The 8,416-nt window shown below is 48.2% G+C and overlaps 1 long non-coding RNA gene across 2 annotated transcripts; it reads left to right on the top strand.

Annotated features, from left to right (window-relative positions):
* The first annotated feature begins 4,709 nt into the window (after positions 1 to 4,709).
* On the top strand, positions 4,710 to 7,370 carry LOC309366103. Of its 2 annotated transcripts, none has more exons than XR_014166506.1 (3): positions 4,710 to 5,042; positions 5,352 to 5,450; positions 7,161 to 7,370. It is a non-coding gene; the product is annotated as an uncharacterized lncRNA (long non-coding RNA). The 2 variants fall into 2 exon arrangements; XR_014166507.1 differs by having other exon boundaries at positions 4,710 to 4,995.
* The last annotated feature ends 1,046 nt before the right edge of the window (positions 7,371 to 8,416 follow it).

An 8,416-nucleotide genomic window follows, 5' to 3' on the forward strand; every position in this document is an offset into this window, starting at 1 on the left:
TAACATTGCAGAGATGCATTAGACACTATGGGAACTGTAAACCATGGGTGACTCCTGAAGTAAGAACATTCTTGAAAATCCGGGATTCTGCCTTTAAGACAGGGAATATAGACATACAGTGATGCCTCGCAAGACGAAATTAATTCGTTCCGCGAGTCTCTTCGTCTTGCGGTTTTTTCGTCTTGCGAAGCATGGCTATTAGCGGATCAGCGGATTAGCGCTATTAGCGGCTTAGCGGATTAGCGCTATTAGCGGCTTAGCGGCTTAGCGGCTTAGCAGCTATTAGTGGCTTAGAAAAAGGGGAGGAAGGAAAAAAACTCGCAAGAACTCGCAAGACGTTTCGTCTTGCGAAGCAAGCCCATAGGGAAATTTGACTTGCGAAGCACCTCAAAAAACAGAAAACTCTTTCGTCTAGCGAGTTTTTCATCTTGCGAGGCATTCGTCTTGCGGGGCACCATTGTATACAGAGAGGCGAGAATAAATCTCAAAAAAGGCATTATGGCAGCAAAACAACAGTATAAGCTGAAGGTGGAAAATTATGTAGCTGATAACATCATGAAACAAGTGGCAACGACTGCAGCACCTAACCAACCACAAGGACAATACAAGGAACATGGTTAAGACTGATACCTCATTGGCAGAGGAACTGAACATCTTCTTTGCTCAGGTTGCGGTTGGTTGGGTTGATCTAGGGATAATTACCCTATCGAACATTCACCTCTTCCTCATACCATTCTGACCCAAGAGTCCTGGCCCAGAGATGACTTGTTAGTGAGGAGATCTTACCCCTCTATTGGGGAGGCTAGTATGGGGTCTGGGATTCCCACTATTGAAGGGCTAGGGAAGAATGGCGGTGGGGCTAAATATCACTATCGGCGAAGGGTTATGAGATGCAGTGATGCTCGAATCCCTTCCCATCTACGCCCCATCCCAAGGGACAAGGGTAGGGTGAGCAGGGATTACCCACCTCCGTCATTGGTGTTGTGCAATGCCAGGTCCATAGGCAATAAACCACCACCATTCGTGACTTTTTTTGTCTCGCAGGGGATTGACCTGGCTCGCGTGACAGAGACATGGGTACGGGAAGGTGAAGTAATCTCTCTACATGAGATAACACCTCCAGGTTTCTCTGTCCTCCATCAATCGCGGACTCTGGGTCAGGGGGGTGGAGTAGCATTGTCAATCCGGGAGGATTGCTTTTTCAGGGCTCTGCCACCACCGGCAATCTCCGGTATTGAATGCATTAGTCTCATTTGGGGCACTGAGGAGAACTTGGCTGTCTGGCTGGTGTTCCAACCAGCTAGCGCACTGGCAGCCACCCTGTCAGACCTGCTGGAGGTGGCGGCAGGCTGGGCCTTGGAGTTCCCAAACCTATTGGTTTTGGGAGACTTCAGTGTCCATGCCGATGATGCCCCCTCCTCACAGGGTCTGGACCTAGTGACTTCCATGGCAACACTGGGGCTCTCCCAGTTTGTTATGGGCCCGACCCATCAAGCAGGCCACACACTGGATTTGATCTTTGGTGCTGGCATACATGTGATCATGCTCCCCCTGTGGAAGTGCCATGGTCTGATCACTACGCTCTGAAAGCCCAGATTGACTTCCTGCTCCTCCCCTGCTCAGGTGGCAAGCCTATTTGGGCTCAACCGCAAAGACCCTGCTCCTCCTGGCGACTCATTAGATGACCTTCTCAAGGACTGGAATAACTGGCTCTTGATGGCCATTGAAGAGATTGCTCCTAAGCGCTCTCTGCGACCCCATCGAAACCGGGCCCCTTGGTCTACCGTGGAGCTCTGGAAAATGAAGCGGGATCTCAGAAGGCTAGAGCGAGTATGGCAACAGACTCGTAACGGAGCTTCAAGAACATCTTATAGGACGCTTATGAAAGCCTATGAGATGGCTATGAAAGCTGCTAAGAAATCTCACTTTGCAGATTCCATTGCATCCACTAGCTCTCCCCTGGCACTACTTTTTAGAATAATTAGGTCAATAACATCCTTAACAGGACAACCAAATTTAAGCACAAATTCAACCCACAGCTGTGAGGCATTTGCAAGCTTTTCTGCGGAGAAAGTCCTGTTGCTCGACCGTGAGCTGTAGGGATATCGCAGAGTGGGGAGTGGGTTCCGGAGGGAGCACACTTCCCCGCCAGCAGGCAGCCACAATCTGCCTGCACGTGTGACCTTGGGGTGCAGGGAAAAAAACCCCTCAGACAAGCCATGGCTGTCGGAACATCGTCCCCTGTGTCTGACCTTTTGCGGTCTCAGAAGTCAGCGGAGTCCTGTCTGTAACTTTTTCCCTGAGACCTTTTGTCTCCTACGTCATACACTGTGCAAGGGGAAAATGACGCTGTGGAACAGGTGCCAAAATAGCTTTGTACCACCCCACAATCCTGGGACAGAAGATGTGTAAAGGTCACAGCCCAAACATGTATCTGCCTAGCTTGCATATTTGTCTCAGTAAAAGGAGGCTCCACAGGAATGGTGGTAGCTCGCTTCAGACTACCTGTGCGCAGCTCACATGATGATCAACACCTGTCTCGTGCCTTCACTTCAGTGACCTCCCTGCCAATTTAGATACTGTCACAGAACTGGAGGCCCCTCAACTGTCTTCGGGTCCAGTGTTAGAACATTTCGATTGGATACTCCCTGCAGATGTGGATAGACTCCTCCAAGCTGGTAGGCCCACCACCTGGCTCCTCGATCCGTGCCCGTCTTGGCTGATTAGGGCGTGCCCAGATATTGCACAGACCCCCCTGGTTGAAATTATCAATTTGTCCCTTAACACAGGGATATTCCCAGGGGAGCTGAAGGAAGCAATGGTGTGTCCGCTCTTAAAGAAAACTTCACTAGATCCTTTAGATCTATCCAATTACCACCCAGTTTCAAATCTCCCATATCTGGGTAAGGCAATTGAACAGCTTGGTAGGTTTCTGGAGGAAACATGGGCTTTAGATCCATTTCAGTCTGGATTCTGTCCTGGTTTTAGGACTGAGACGGCTCTGGTCGCCCTAACAGATGATCTCCGCGGACAACTGGATCGAGGCGGGTTGGAACTGCTGATTCCCTGAGATTTGTCAGCAGCCTTTGACATGGTCGATCATGATCTTTTGGACCACCGCCTCACTGATGTGGGGATACAGGGCATAGCCCATAAATGGCTGTGTTCTTTTTTCTCTGGTCGGGGACAGAGAGTGTCACTAGGGAGGGAGTTGTCGCCGCACCACCCTTTGGTGTGTGGAATGCCGCGGGGCTCAATTCTCTCCCCGATTCTTTTTAACATATTTATGTGCCCCCTTGCCCAGATATCCGAAGCTTTGGGCTGGGTTGTCACCAATATGCTGATGACACTCAGCTCTATCTGCTGATGGATGGCCATACCGACTCAATCCCTAACACACTGACCAGATGTTTGGAAGCTGTGGCTGGATGGTTTCATGGGAGATGACTGAAACTACCGTATTTTTTCCTCTATAAGACGCACCAGACCACAAGACGCACCGAGTTTTTGGAGGAGGAAAACAAGAAAAAAAATATTCTGAATCTCAGAAGCCAGAACAGCAAGAGGGATCGCTGCGCAGTGAAAGCAGCAATCCCTCTTGCTGTTCTGGCTTCTGGGATAGCTGTGCAGCCTGCATTCACTCCATAAGACACACACACATTTCCCCTTACTTTTTAGGAGGGAAAAAATGAGTCTTATAGAGCAAAAAATATGGTAAATCCTTCAAAGAAAGAGGTCCTCTGGCTGCCTCGGTATGGTATGGGGATGAGGGAAAAACTCCCTTCTCTTGCGGGGACCCAATTAGTGCCATTGCATTCTGTTAAGAGTTTGGGTGTAATCCTTGACGCCTCTCTTTCCATGGAGGCACAGGTTACAACAACAGCCAAGGCAACATTTTCCCACCTTTGCCACATCAAACAGTTGGTCCCTTACCTTTCCTGCCCTCACCTGGCCAAAGTGATCCATGCGATGGTCACCTCCAGGCTTGACTACTGTAATTTGCTCTATGCGGGGCTGCCCTTGAAGCTGTCCCAGAAACTCCAGCAGGTGCAGAATGCTGCAGTGAGGCTCCTCACAGGGTCTCTGCCATGGGAGCATATTCACCCAGTGCTTTTCCAGCTGCCGGTGGAGTACAGGGTCAGATTTAAGGTGCTGGTTTTGACTTTTAAAGCCCATCACTGGCCCCGGCCTGGTGGAATGCTCTGTCTCTTGAGACCAGGGTTCTGCGGGATCTGATCTCTTTCTGCAGGGCCAGTAAGAAAGAGTTGTTCCACCTGACCTTTGGCTCAGAATCAGTTTGATTCCCTCACCCTCTTTCTTTTTCCTTTCTCCTCCTATGAAGAGATTCCTCCCGTAATTGTTTTTAATGTTGTATCTTAATCTTTTAAATTGTATTTTAATCAAGTTGTTTTTATTATTGGTTGTTAGCCGCCCTGAGCCCGGTCTTGGCTGGGGAGGGCAGGGTATAAATAAAATTATTATTATTATTATTATTATTATTATTATTATTATTATTATTACTCTGCCACAGTTTCCTCTCAGTTGCATACCGGTCACAGCCTCCGTACGACCAAGCTGTAATGGCTACTCCTCCGGTATCTTTGGAACCCCATCTAGGCTCTCCTCCGATTGTGATTAACAGCCTAAGCCTTTGAATGAGACTTCGGGCACACTCTCCATTGCGCAGAATACTCAGACAGCAGCAGAAGGAGCCAGAAATGTGTACTACATTGCTACTTTATTTCTAACTATGCAAGACAGAAAAGAATATGCATCTGCTCTCTGTGAGAGACAGAAAACAACAGGAACAAAGAAACAGGAAACCAGTAACTTCAATATCCATTTCCCGTCTCCCATGAGACTTCCAACAGTCTGGAATGTCAATAGAGTCTTGTGACTCCAAGAATGGTACAGTGGCATAACAGAAACCTACCAGTTTTGACTGTTTTGATCAGTGACTATGATGATGGAGTGGATCTATAGGTGCTTCTGGGGGTATGAAACAATATTTCCAATCCAGTGAATCTTCACTTCATTGTCAGGTTAATGTACTCTACAGAACTTCTTGAACAGCAAAGAAGAACCAGAAAACTGGTGCTGCTTGATAGGGACCTCAGTTATCTGTAGGATCTGAGCCACATTGAAACCATTTTTCCAACCGGCTGAACCGCGAAGGCATTGCCAGATTAATGTACTCTGCCACAGTTTACTCTCAGTTGCGTACCATGGTCTCTTGAGCAGTGATACAGGAAGGCAATTTATAATTTAATGTATAATGCCTAGGGATATTTTTTAATACCCAGAGGTGTATAAGACACACCAAAACACATTGCCTCTTCATTTCCTTTCAGGTTGGGATACAAGGAGCATCCACCTTGACCTTCTGGGAGCTATGAAGAACATATACTTTTTGTATATTGTGTTTGCTCTGCTACTCATTCCCAATCCAGGTAAGCAATTATTTGAGTCCTAAATTGGACGGGAATGAGTAACACCACTGTGTAGGGCCAATGCTTATCCTCTTCCTCTTTTTTCCCCATTTCCCCGATCTACATTTCCAATTCCCATATACAGTATCTACTTGCACTTGTGTGCTTGTGAACTGGTGGGTTGACAGGACCTGGGACAGATCAGTGGGAACTCATCCCACTGCGGGGATTCGAACTGCTGACCTTACAGTCAGCAAGTCCAAGAGGCTCAGTGGTTTAGACCACAGCACCAGCCACGTCTTTTCCAACTAAACACCAGGCTCGCTGAAAAGGCATTACCATGGAAGAAAGGTGAACAGTTAAATGCTCTTTTCACACTGCATCTGATTGGACTTACTTGGTGCGAAAAAAGCTTTAAACTCTCAATCTTTCTTCTTGGGCAAAGGCCGATCATCATGCAGGTCAGGGACTGGTAGGGATGCCCTTACATGGTGTCACAGGATAAACTGACTTCTTGTGACATCTCACGACAGCATCCTCACCTTGTCCCTTACAATGGAAATCACGCAGGTTAAACACACCTGCCATGCAATTTTGAACCATGGCAGAGGCCTTAGTACATGGGGTACCAGTGGCAGGTTTGTGTGGGGATTGTGGGTTAAGTTTAAGGTTAGGTTAAAGCTTAATTTGGGTATACGTACAGCAAGAAGGGGGACGCGGGTGGCGCTGTGGGTAAAACCTCAGTGCCTAGGGCTTGCCGATCGCATGGTCGGCGGTTCGAATCCCCATGGCGGGGTGAGCTCCCGTCTTTCAGTCCCAGCTCCTGCCCACCTAGCAGTTCGAAAGCACCCCTAAGTGCAAGTAGATAAATAGGGACCGCTTTATAGCGGGAAGGTAAACAGCGTTTCCATGTAAGATAAGATGGCGTCCGGCACGTTTCCTGCTCCGCCACTGTCCGTCCGTGCCGATAGAAAACACGAGCTCCCTTGGCTCTCTTACTTAAGTCCTTAGCAGAGTCCTCGCAGCAGCAGAAAACTGTTGCTTTGTGTGGGTAATAAATCAGACTGAATGCAGGCTTTCTTTCTAATCTCCAACAGTCTTTAATGAGTAGCACATCATAAATCAGCCCGGCGAATTGGCTGGCATCCTTTCGCTTCTCTGTCAAAAACGAAAGAGCTCACACACAGAGAGAAAGGTTCCCGTATGTGAATATAGCCACGCCTCAGAATGTGAGACGTCACTCAGAACTGTTTAACCTTGTAAGTTTTGATTCTCCTCACACTGCGCTGGTGCTGGCTTGCCAGAGCAGCATCGTCATGCTGGGCACGTGACCCGGAAGTGTCTCCAGACAACGCTGGCCCCTGGCCTCTTAAGTGAGATGGGCGCACAACCCTAGAGTCAAACACGACTGGGCCGTATGGGCAGGGGTACCTTTACCTTTACCTTTTTACAGCAAGAAGGGAGGTGGAAGGAGACTGCCATATTCCATTTTTGATGTGTTCTTCTGTGTTGCACCCATCTCTGCAATTTCTTTTAGTTAAAATAGGTGCTTGCCTGTCTGCTTGCTTGCTTGTTTTTTTAAAAAAACATCCACCTGAGTTTCTCTGCATTCTCTTAAATATTTTTTGCTGGTATTGTTATTTATTAGATTTTATCATACCCACCATTCTACTTGAATTCTCTTGTAAGTGGATAGGTAGCTAAAGGCCATTTGCTGCTCTGTTACTACAGGATTCACTGCAATTACAGATGAAGAATCATGCATGTATGGCGATCTGGCAGGGTACTGTGTGTTGAAGGAATGCCCTCGTCACTTTAAAGTCATTGGAAATTGTGGAGGAAAGCTTCGTTGCTGTTTTTACGGTAAGAATAAAGACCCTATAACCGGATCTGATTTCTGGTCCAGTTTGTAATTTAGATTGTGCCTGATTCTGGACCAACCCAGCCCATCCTGTATCCATGAAATGAAAAACTTTGGCAGTCCTATTGACTTGTATTGGGAAACCAGGGAGCTAATTAATGCCTATTCTAGAGAGGGGATATTGCCTCCCTGCTTGAAGGAGGCAGTGGTAAGACCACAAGTTCAGAAGCCCTCCCTAGATTCAAAAGATCTAAGTAATTACTGGCTAGTTGCTGGTCTCTCCTTATTACGCAATGTTCTTGAGTAGATGATCATGGACCAGATCCAGACATTCTTGGAGGGAAATGATTTTCTAGATCCATTTCAATTGCAGTTGAGACCTGGTTTTGGCTCAGAAACTCCCTGTATGCTGATCTCTGTCAGGGGAAATGAGTCCTTGTTAATTCTCCTCAACCTCTCAGGGTCTTTTGAAACCACTGAGCATGGCATGCTTCTGAAGGGACTGTCTGAGTTGGGAGTGGGTGGCACTGCTTTGCGGTGGTTCTAGTTCCGCTTGGATGGATGTTTCCAAAGGGTGATACTTGGGGAGTATTAGCCAGAGGGTGCTGGGTGTCAAGAGCTGAGGTGGCCTCAGAGTACACAAGTGGGTGAGGGAGCCCTCAAGCCAGGCTGCCAGCCCTTGGTGTTGGGAACGGGCAGACAAGTGGGAGGCTGGGCAGACAGGCAGTTGCCACGCTGGCCTTTCTTGTCCTTGCCTGGTAGCTGAGTGGCCTGGTGGCACCAGCTGCCGCCTGCCAAGGTGAGTAAGGTGCTGGCCTCACATTCACCTTTGGCCAAGCACTGTTTGGACACTTAGGCTGGGGGCATCCTCTTCCCAGTCCCCTGTGGGGTGGCCTGAAGAGGCACCTCTCGTTTGGGTAGGCAGGGGACCAAGGCAGTGGGTGCCCAGAGTAGACCCAAGGAGAAAAGAGAGGAAGCTGACCTATATAGCGTGAAATGCCTTTAAATGACTCAGGACTGCAATACCTCAAATACTGGCTCTCCCCATATGAACCGACCCAAAGCTGCCAAATTCCTCTGAGGTCCTCCTTTGTCTGCCTCCTCCACAAGAGGGTGGTAAGCCAAG

This window comes from Podarcis melisellensis (genome assembly GCF_964234715.1).
Source record: "Podarcis melisellensis genome assembly, chromosome: 3".
NCBI lineage: Eukaryota > Metazoa > Chordata > Lepidosauria > Squamata > Lacertidae > Podarcis > Podarcis melisellensis.